Raw genomic sequence first — 10,828 nt, 5'->3', positions numbered from 1 at the left:
AGCAAGGAGCTGATCTCCCGTCCTCCTCCTCCTGACGCCCTCCGAGCCGCTCCCGGGCCGCAGATGGGGCAGCGGATCCCAGGATTCAAGGGGAGGGGGGGGGCGCGAACGAGCACATATAGGCGATCGGCGGGCTATGGACCAAGATTCGGACCCCTGTACTAGCCTTGCTACGCTCCCACAGTTTCCCCTTTGTAGGACATCTGGACAACCCGCTTTTGAAGAAACAATGTGGCATGGACAATGTCGACTTTAAAAAGGTTCAGATGCATCCTGAACCATTAGAAGTCGGCATCTGAGCCAACTCAACGCTTAAAGCATCTGGATCTTATCCTGGACACAGCTCAAGCCAGCGTTCTTTTTCGTCAAAAGAACTTTATAAATCTCAACTCCAAAACCTGAACTTTTCAGTCCAGACTTCACTTCAGTGTGAGAGTTCTGGGGCTATTGGTAGCGTCATATGAAGCAATCCCGTTTGCCTAGTTTCACTCCCGAACAATACAACTCAACATCCGGTCATCGTGAGAAAAAACGGTTCATTGGACAAACTGAATCACCCAACACCAACAACTATGTTGTTTCTGGCCTGGTGGCTCAGGGAGTCCAGCTCTGGAAATCATTCCTTCCAATCTTCTGAAAGATCCTCACAATGGATGCCAGCATGGCAGGCTGGGCAGGAGTCCTAGACACCTTTGTCAGTGCAGGGGACTTGGACACCAGAGTGCCACAACAGGACCAGTGGCACAGGTGGAGGGACGCTGGATGTGCACCTTCTAGCTTCCATGTTCAACAAACTGCACAGGTTTGTCTTCAGGAACAGTGATCCTCTGGGGGAATCAGTGGCTCCATGGGATCAATGCAGCCTGATCTATCATTTTTCTCAGCGAAACTCCTTTCTTGTCTAGTTTGCGGAATTGAGATGGAGGCACTCTGGAGATGGTCATAGCTCTGGATTGTCCCAGTGAGATGTAGTACCTTATCGGATTCCTGGAAGATGCTCTTTGGGCTCTACCTTCTGTATCAATGACTGGTTTATCATCCTGCTTCATGGTCACTGGTTAGAGCAGCTACGGCTTAGTTGTTGAATGCCACGTTTTGAGGAACAGGAGTCTCTCCAAACTAGTGATTCCCACAATGTTAAAAGCCAGGAAGTCTACCATCACACAGAAGACATACTTCACTTGATGCAAGGAAAGAAGCTTTCATCACAGGAAATACTCTACAGGACAAAAAGTCATCTCACCTTTTTGTAATCAGGCTTAGATTAACAGTTGGCCCTACGTACCATCAACGTCCAGAACTCAGCACTTGCAATCTTGTTCCAGAGACTTCTAATTTCCTATTCTTTGACAAAGATCTTTGTTCATGTTGTCTCATATAGCTTCTCCTGTGCATTCACCTGCATCACTGTGGGAACTGGATTTGTTTTTTTTGACTCTTCAAAAACCACCTTCTAAAGCTATTCACCACTCTTATTCACAAAGTTGTTTTTCTTGTCACAATCACCTTTGCATGTTTCTGAGCTAGTGGCTTTTTGTTCTTACATAAGCACGAGGGGGTGTTGAGGCCTAGAGCCTCCTTCTTTTCCAAGGTGGTTTCAGCTTTTCGCCTCAACCAGAACATTGTTCTTTTGTCCAGCTTCAGTGCATCAAAAGAAGAACTTCCTTTATTAGATGGCTGATGTTCCCCGTAAAAGGGAAACAGATTCTCGCCCCATCATTTTTCTGTGGCTCGGGCAGGTCATCATCCAAGCTTATAGGCTTAAGCTAGGTTTGTGCATGCTTCTTGGGCTTTTTAGCATAGATCTGCAAAGCTGCCTCCTGGGCTTCTTTTCACACATTCAATACGTTTTAACACATGGATGTTCAGGCCTTATCTGATGCTTTAGATGTAAGCAGGGGCCTATCTGCCACAAGGCGTTTGCCTTGGGCGGCGGTTTTCAGGGGAGTGGCAAAAATGCCGCCCCCAAAACAGTTAGGCAGCCGGGGGGCAGGAGGCAGCGGCGGAGGAGTCGGGAGGCGAGAGGAAGTGGAGCAGCAGGAGGAGGCAAGGCCGGGGCGACGTCAAGTCAGGAAGCGGCAGGGTCAGGGCGCCGTAGGAAGCAGAGTCAGCAAAGAGTCATCGGGATGCGGAGGAGGCTGGGTCCTGCATCACTAGGCCAGCGGTGGAGGAGGCCAGAGACCAAGCAGCAGGTAAGAGGATCACACTGCTGCTAAAGGAACCCTGAAGAGCCCATCATGGATTCTCCACAGCCCACCTGAGGCCGTGCAGACTGCAGGGTCTCAGGGGGGCTGTGCAGGATCTGTGGTGAGCTCGGCTCACCACAGAACCTGCATGGGCCCCCTGAGACCCTGAAGACGGCAGGGTCTCACGGGGGCTGTGCAGGATCTGTGAGGGGCTCTGCCCACCATAGACCCCACAAAGCCCACAGATTCTGCAAAGCCCCCCTGAGATCCTACAGATTTAGTGCAGGGGGTGCCCCAGTTTTGTCTTGCCTAGGGCTGCCCCAAACCAGAATACACCACTGGATGTAAGGCCCTACAGGTAGCTCTTTGAGCTATAGTTCATGCTTGGGTCTTCCTCTCTCAACCCTGCTTCCCTTAAATTCCTGTTGGGGAGCATGCCTACTGCGTATGTCACATGGGACTGGACCACAAGGGACAGCGCAGTCTCAGGCTACTGTCCAACAAATAGCTTTGAGGTGACAGGAGCAGGGCAGTGGTGTGCCATCCTATGTTTTGGATGTTCATGTTGACACACACAGCCGAGAGTGTATATGCAAGGGTGACTTAAAAAGGACCCTTCAAGGCAATAGAACCACCAAAAAGCAGGACACCTGTGGTAGTGATCTTTGGACCGGCACAATTAAGAGCACTTTAAACAGTATGCCCGAAAAAAACAAAAATGAATAAATAGTAGACATGTGCGATTCGTTTCTAATCGAAATTCGGACGAAATTTCCGAGATTCGGATGTTTCCGAATTACAGATATAACGCATGCAAACGAATCCGAATTTCCGATTCCGAAATTCGTTAGCGGTAGTTTGTACAAAATTTCGTTGCAGCAAAGTGACATTTGAGAAAAAAATTACTTTTCCTCTTTAATGTCACTTTGCTGCAACGAACGAACAAAACGAAATTGAAACGAAACGTCGTACAGAATACCGCTAACGAATTTCATCCGAATCCCGAAACGAATTGACTTTCGGACCCGAAAAACGAAATAACGCCAAATCCGAATCAAAACAAAACAATTTTTTTGCTGGTGCACATGTCTAATAAATAGTGTAGCTTACCAGTCCTTAGATTTTGTGGCTCCATTAGTGTTCCTTTTTATTCTTTCCCCCGCTTTATTTTCACTTGTTGATCCTGCCAGTAACACATTTCCTGTCCTAAAGTGGCTACCTTCAATCACTCCACTGTATCTTTGGAAGGATCCACTGTTGTTGCTAGCATGCTAACCTGATCTGATACAAACAAACCTTCCTCTCTTCGTCGCTATTACATGGAGGTGTGGGAATTAGTAGTTTACAGAAGATTGAAAGGAAGAAAATGTTGTTTGTGCTTCAATTCACAGGAATATACAAGGACACTGCATTTTTCTGGTAAGATCAACAGGTAGCCTGAAAAAGGAAAACTAATGCAGCCACAACAACTAGGGACTGGTAAGCTGCAATATAATAATGATTTTTATTTTAGGTTTTACAGATCCTTTAAGCTCCCAATAACCAAAGCCCAACCATGCATTGTGATGTGCTGCGTCAAAAAAAAAATACTGCATGTCAATTTTTTATGTCTGTGCTGGTGTGTTGGAAGCCCAATAATAAGCTGCCTGCTGCAACACACCAGAATGGCAAAGTGACACAGGGCGCTAAACCCTAAAATGTCTATATATAGCCAACAATTGTGTTTTGAAGAGTGAGGGAGCGTTAAAACTCATGTTAGTATAGAAAGTGAAGGAGACAAAAAAATGAATTAGGGATGCAATAGGAAATCAGAGAAAATCTCTACAAAAGTGAGGGCGAGTCCCCTTTCCTACACAGTTGTCACCAGAACAGATGCCCCAATTAGAGGATTTCACCTCACCTCCTCTTCTGGTGACAACTTTTTGGATTTACCATCACTTTCTGACAATGGTCACCAGGATTAATAGTGGGGGTGCATCTACCAAGTACGGACACAGATAGGGGATCCAATCCTTCCTCAAGCTGGCCACGTACTTTAGGATTTTCTTGCTCAGCCCCATAGGCTGAACAAGAAAAATCACTTGATTCCCCCATCCACACTAGAGAGCATGGATGGGGGGATCTCCCCTGCTGACTATTGTGACTGAATCTGATTGGCCACAGTCACTGTTCCGCCAACAAATTTCCACCTTGCGGGTGCTACCGGCAGCACCACCCATGAATCGATTTTTTGCTGCAATGGACAGGACTTCCTTTTTGCTGACTTCTCTGCAGAATGTGTAAAAATGTACAGATAGTTTATATAGTAATATTCATTGCCTACATACTGTGATCAGGGGAAGGCCGATACCGCTCCCAACCAGACAAAGTGATCCTGCCAATGTTAACAACCCACCAACACGTGTCCTGTATTTAGCTGCAAGGTAACCTCCTCCTGATATAAACACTGATTGATTACGATGAGTCACAACAAGCTGAAGATTCAACCGATCTTTTTTTTTTTTAAATATAAAGTGGACGGTCACCCTGAAAAGAAAAAAAAAAACCTTTGCTCCACCTAAACCCCACACATGAAAATTGCTCCACCTTTTATTTTTGCTTGCTTTTTGTTTTTTTTTACATTCCGGCCTGGATCCCTGCATCAGAATGAATGGGCAATGCAAGGCACCAGCACACCTAGCATGCACTGCATTTGGATGCGTGATAATGTACGAACACTGTGCCTTTAATGCAACGTTATGGGGTGGCCAGGCCCCCGAGGCATATCTACTATAAAAATGCACCTATGGCGTCCCTACTAACTCTTGGCAACCAGTGACATAACTGATTGCCAGGAGCTGGGTGGGATGCTCTGGCCAGCGTCCTGCCGAGCTCCTGGCTACCAATGATGTCACTAGTTGCCAGGAGCTCGGTGGGACCCTTCCAGAGCAAAAAAAAGTCAGCTGTTTCTGTGGTTTGGTGAACTTTCACTGACTCACGGAGTGGCACCCCCCCTTCAGTTGGCACCCAGGGGGCATGTGTCATGCCCAAGGTACGCCACTGCCAGGCCCTACAGCTGTCAAATATTGCCAAAGATGTACAAGTACAAAGTGGACCTGGGCACACAAGCCTAAGCCAACCTCTCTCAACCATAGTGCCATGGCGCCCTGGGGTGCCTTGTGGTCTCCTCAGAGGTGCCTCCAAAGTTTCACACAGCACAATGCCTTTCCATGATGCAGACAGGCCGGCCACTAGCATCATGGAAACAAAGGACAATAATCCATGGAGGGTGGGATCCATTCAGAGCTGGATTCATTGTGTGGAGTGCCCTCTTAAAATCAATACCAAACCCCTATCTGGGATAAGGGTCTGGCATGGATTTTAGAGGGGCCACGTGTCCCTTTTTACATTTTGGTTCCTCAAGACTTTGCCTACCTCTAAGGGGCGTGACTGAAAGAAGGTTGAAAAACGCTGGCCTAAGCACATACAGTATACACAGATGTATACAAGGTGTTTGTGTATACCTGTGATCCAGAACCCCCCCATCCTCCACAGCTCAGCGTGTGTGTTGTGTCAGTGGATTGCAGTACAAGCTCCTCAGGTCAAGGGCACCCGTGAACATTGTGTACTACCTCAGATATCCTAAAAGGTTTCTGAGAACTTCTATTTACACAATACGGCTTTCCATCAGTGCATTCGTCAAGAGAAAGTAAACACGAGGGGGGCAAGCCCAGCGATTGTAGTATTACCATTAAAACACAAATGGCATACAGGAGGAAAACAATGGAGGAGGACACACCTAGCAAGTCTCCCTCTTACATGTTTCTAGATATGGAACGAAAGAACAAAGAGACACACACGCAGCAAAGCAAAATTCTAAGGGGGGGGGGGGGCGGATTTATCAAAACTGAAGCAGACAGAATCCGGAGCAGTTGCCCATAGCAACCAATCAGCTTATCAGTTCAGTTTTGAAAAGGAAAGAGAGTAGCTCATTGGTTGCCATGGGTAACTGCTCCGGTTTTGATAAATGCAGTGACGTGACAAGGGGGGTGCGGCCCGCACCAGGGTGACACCAAAATGACTGACAGTCACAGTAGGTTTTATTTTCGGGGAAACACGGTACAAATGCGACAATTTACTCCCGCTACGAGGAGGCCGCCACTTTTCTAATCACCGAGGTGGCGGGATTTCATAAAGAATTTGTCACAGCCATAGCGGCAGAATGTAAACACATCGCAGGTAAGAATGACCTGAATTTGCTGCAAATAGCAATAAAACTATCGCACGGCTTTTTATGAATTTGGCACAGGAATTAAAGCCAAATGCTTTATTGCAGGGGTAGGCAACCTCGTACTCCAGCCGTGGTGAAACTATAAATCCCATGATGCCTCTGCAAGTCATGTCTGTGGCTCTCAAGAATCTTGCAATGCCTCATGGGACGTGTAGTTCCACAATAGCTGGATTGCCGAGGTTGCCTGCCTTATGGTTTCGCCCACATTATTTCCGCCTGACTTCAATAATATAGACTAGGAATGGACAAACTCTGGATCTCCAGCTGTGGTGAAACTACAAATCCCATGATGCATCTGTCTCTGGAGTCATGCCTGTGAGAATCTTGCAATGGCTCATGGGACTTGTAGTTCCACAACAGCTGGAGGGACAAAGTTTGTCCAAACCTGATACAGACAATTAAAAAAAAGAATTATAAGTAACCAATAGCAACCAGATTCATATTGTACAGGTCTGATGTCAGGAGGGTGAGATTGACTGAATTACTGCACTTAATTCTGATCTCTGGGCTCGCTTCAGCCACTCTACCCTCTTTAGCCATCTATCTATAGTTTTTTTGTTTTTTTTAAAGCAATATCAAAATCGCCATTTTTTACCTGAAACTGTGGTCACATGGCAACCTGGGTCACAGGTCTCTGTCTCCTTATCTGTAGTACAGTAATGTCCTCCTTCCCAATGATGTGGTCACTGCCTGTAGGGTGTCAGAAAATTCCATTGCAGGGTCCCCGCAGACTCCTGAAGCCCCCCACCCCCAGTAGCATTGTCATGACATCACACTATGAAGTGACGGCAACAAGAGCGGTCGAGAAGCAGTGGGGAGCACAGAGAGGAACTTTTGATCACTAGTTTCCACCAATGGATGAGGTACCACGGGAAGGGTCACACGTCAGCAGATTCAATTTTAGGTTTCAGTACAAACACACATGCGTGTATGTATATAATACACACATACATACACAGACCTGAGGCACCCCAGATTCTCATCTCTTCAACTGTCCCTTACCTCTTCCAGCAGGGGTGCAGTAATGAAGCAGGGAGCCTGGAAGGTGGTTACCCGCCCGGCTTCCTGATTGGATGAGAAGCCGCAGCCACGTTCCCTTGCAGCTTCCCATGCACCGAGGACTGCGGCTGTTATGCAAGTGGAAAGTGGTGCCGCGCTCTGTATCGCTGAGCCAAGTGCTGCCGCGCTCTGTATCGCTGAGCCAAGTGCTGCCGCGCTCTGTATCGCTGAGCCAAGTGCTGCCGCGCTCTGTATCGCTGAGCCAAGTGCTGCCGCGCTCTGTATCGCTGAGCCAAGTGCTGCCGCGCTCTGTATCGCTGAGCCAAGTGCTGCCGCGCTCTGTATCGCTGAGCCAAGTGCTGCCGCGCTCTGTATCGCTGAGCCAAGTGCTGCCGCGCTCTGTATCGCTGAGCCAAGTGCTGCCGCGCTCTGTATCGCTGAGCCAAGTGCTGCCGCGCTCTGTATCGCTGAGCCAAGTGCTGCCGCGCTCTGTATCGCTGAGCCAAGTGCTGCCGCGCTCTGTATCGCTGAGCCAAGTGCTGCCGCGCTCTGTATCGCTGAGCCAAGTGCTGCCGCGCTCTGTATCGCTGAGCCAAGTGCTGCCGCGCTCTGTATCGCTGAGCCAAGTGCTGCCGCGCTCTGTATCGCTGAGCCAAGTGCTGCCGCGCTCTGTATCGCTGAGCCAAGTGCTGCCGCGCTCTGTATCGCTGAGCCAAGTGCTGCCGCGCTCTGTATCGCTGAGCCAAGTGCTGCCGCGCTCTGTATCGCTGAGCCAAGTGCTGCCGCGCTCTGTATCGCTGAGCCAAGTGCTGCCGCGCTCTGTATCGCTGAGCCAAGTGCTGCCGCGCTCTGTATCGCTGAGCCAAGTGCTGCCGCGCTCTGTATCGCTGAGCCAAGTGCTGCCGCGCTCTGTATCGCTGAGCCAAGTGCTGCCGCGCTCTGTATCGCTGAGCCAAGTGCTGCCGCGCTCTGTATCGCTGAGCCAAGTGCTGCCGCGCTCTGTATCGCTGAGCCAAGTGCTGCCGCGCTCTGTATCGCTGAGCCAAGTGCTGCCGCGCTCTGTATCGCTGAGCCAAGTGCTGCCGCGCTCTGTATCGCTGAGCCAAGTGCTGCCGCGCTCTGTATCGCTGAGCCAAGTGCTGCCGCGCTCTGTATCGCTGAGCCAAGTGCTGCCGCGCTCTGTATCGCTGAGCCAAGTGCTGCCGCGCTCTGTATCGCTGAGCCAAGTGCTGCCGCGCTCTGTATCGCTGAGCCAAGTGCTGCCGCGCTCTGTATCGCTGAGCCAAGTGCTGCCGCGCTCTGTATCGCTGAGCCAAGTGCTGCCGCGCTCTGTATCGCTGAGCCAAGTGCTGCCGCGCTCTGTATCGCTGAGCCAAGTGCTGCCGCGCTCTGTATCGCTGAGCCAAGTGCTGCCGCGCTCTGTATCGCTGAGCCAAGTGCTGCCGCGCTCTGTATCGCTGAGCCAAGTGCTGCCGCGCTCTGTATCGCTGAGCCAAGTGCTGCCGCGCTCTGTATCGCTGAGCCAAGTGCTGCCGCGCTCTGTATCGCTGAGCCAAGTGCTGCCGCGCTCTGTATCGCTGAGCCAAGTGCTGCCGCGCTCTGTATCGCTGAGCCAAGTGCTGCCGCGCTCTGTATCGCTGAGCCAAGTGCTGCCGCGCTCTGTATCGCTGAGCCAAGTGCTGCCGCGCTCTGTATCGCTGAGCCAAGTGCTGCCGCGCTCTGTATCGCTGAGCCAAGTGCTGCCGCGCTCTGTATCGCTGAGCCAAGTGCTGCCGCGCTCTGTATCGCTGAGCCAAGTGCTGCCGCGCTCTGTATCGCTGAGCCAAGTGCTGCCGCGCTCTGTATCGCTGAGCCAAGTGCTGCCGCGCTCTGTATCGCTGAGCCAAGTGCTGCCGCGCTCTGTATCGCTGAGCCAAGTGCTGCCGCGCTCTGTATCGCTGAGCCAAGTGCTGCCGCGCTCTGTATCGCTGAGCCAAGTGCTGCCGCGCTCTGTATCGCTGAGCCAAGTGCTGCCGCGCTCTGTATCGCTGAGCCAAGTGCTGCCGCGCTCTGTATCGCTGAGCCAAGTGCTGCCGCGCTCTGTATCGCTGAGCCAAGTGCTGCCGCGCTCTGTTTCGCTGAGCCAAGTGCTGCCGCGCTCTATATCGCTGAGCCAAGCGATGCCAAGCTCTGTATCATTTATCGCTGAGCCAATTACAGAGAGATCTTTGTGATCTCTCCAGTGGCTCAGTGACTAAAAACACCCACTGTTGCGGTTCTGGTGTTTGCACTCAGGGTGATTAGGGTGTGCCCTGTGCGCACGCCTATGGTGGTCCCCATTAAGGATAATTACCCTCCTGATCACCAATGTCACCAGGAATGAAAGTGAGGGGACATTCCTAAATTTTTAGTTGCACCTAAACAGGAATAGAGGGGGAATTGTCCACTTGGGGCACTTGTTCCAGTGACCGCTGTGTTAAGGTGCCCATACACTGTGCGAATTTTAGCTGGTTTTTGAGGAACCGGCCGAAATTCGCACAGTAGGTGCCGCTGTCGGCACCTTTCGGTCAGCATCCCTTGATCAGCTGATGGAAGAAGCTGGCCGGAAAATTTTCGTACGATTGGAGCCAGCAGCCAATGAGCTGCCTGCTCTGGTCAGGTACTTTGACCGCGGCCAGCAGCTACTGTCAAATTACAATGCAAACAGCGGGATTCCTCGATCGACAAAACTTCGAAGTGTTGATGGAGGAATCTGCTCTATTTTTCTGGTTCAGCCCGCTTCAGGAGGAGAATTTTCCTCACATTGGAAAATTATCCTCCGACTTCCTGTAGCGTGTACAGGGCAGGAAGTGAAGGGAAATCTCCCTAATGAGACACAGATGGCACCATAGAAAATCATGACAGTGGTATTAACCAAAATTAAAACAAAGTTTTGGCTTTAGATATACTTTAAGATCTAAAGAACAGAAGAAGAAAAGGCTCTGCAATATAGTTTTGCATTGTATTTAGTGCACATGGCGGCCATTTTCACTTTATATATGTTATTGTGGTTACATTGAGTCCTGTCAAATTTATTTCTCATAGTTATATAATGCCAACATTGTACACACTAGCGGAACTACCAGGGTCGCAATGGCGACCGGGCCCTGGCGTTCCGCCACTTGGGGGAGGCCCAGCGAGGAAGAAGAGGGCCCCCCCCGACATGTACGGGCAGCGGTGCGGCAGGGATGGGAGAGACTGTCACCAGCAGAATATGCTGCAGGCACCACCGGGCAGCACATTCTGCCGTGTGAGGAGCCGACCCTCTTAGCCCTGCCCCCTGACCGGGGAGACGAGACGAGGAAGAGGGCTGCTGGAGAAGGAAGGTAAGTCTGGAGTGGGGGGCGGGAAAGTG

The sequence above is a fragment of the Nanorana parkeri genome, unplaced genomic scaffold (genome assembly GCF_000935625.1).
Source record: "Nanorana parkeri isolate BGI_ZX_2015 unplaced genomic scaffold, ASM93562v1 scaffold1023, whole genome shotgun sequence".
Lineage (NCBI taxonomy): Eukaryota > Metazoa > Chordata > Amphibia > Anura > Dicroglossidae > Nanorana > Nanorana parkeri.
Note: the sequence above shows the minus strand (reverse complement) of the source record.